The sequence below is a fragment of the Priapulus caudatus genome, unplaced genomic scaffold, assembly GCF_000485595.1.
Source record: "Priapulus caudatus unplaced genomic scaffold, Priapulus_caudatus-5.0.1 Scaffold1681, whole genome shotgun sequence".
Classification (NCBI taxonomy): domain Eukaryota; kingdom Metazoa; phylum Priapulida; class Priapulimorpha; order Priapulimorphida; family Priapulidae; genus Priapulus; species Priapulus caudatus.
This window is the reverse complement of record NW_014578742.1, coordinates 3,590-4,000: the sequence shown is the minus strand read 5'-3', so window position 1 is coordinate 4,000 and position 411 is coordinate 3,590. Positions and strand designations below refer to the sequence as shown.

Here is a 411-nt window from a genome sequence, read left to right as displayed (position 1 = left end):
GGTGGTGGAGGAGGAGGAGAGGAAGAGAGGACGTGGAGGTAGAGGAGGAGGAGGAGGAGGAGGGGGGAGAACATGGGTAGAAGGTGGTGGAGAAGGAGGGGAAGAAGGTGGAGGAGGAGGAGGTAGAGAATGGAGGAGGTAGCGGAGGGCCAGGTAGTGGAGGAGGAAGGGAGAAGGTGGTGGAGGAGGAGGAGAGGAAGAGAGGACGTGGAGGTAGAGGAGGAGGAGGAGGAGAGGAGGTGGAGGAGAAGGAGGGGGAGAAGGTGGGGAGAAGGTGGTGGAGGAGGAGGAGGGGGAGAAAGTGGAGGAGGAAGAGAAGAGGAGCAGAGGAGGAGGAGAGGAAGTGGAAGTGGGAGGATGTAGAGGAGGGCGCTTCTACCTCCTCCTCTCCTCCTCCTTCATCACATTCTA

The 411-nt window shown here is 59.9% G+C and overlaps 1 protein-coding gene across 1 annotated transcript in view; it reads right to left on the bottom strand.

Moving 5' to 3' along the window:
• Positions 1 to 411, bottom strand: part of LOC106817323 (cytochrome P450 2C25-like) — a gene marked incomplete at its 5' end in the record, with an annotated part of 4,152 nt that overhangs the window by 1,845 nt on the left and 1,896 nt on the right.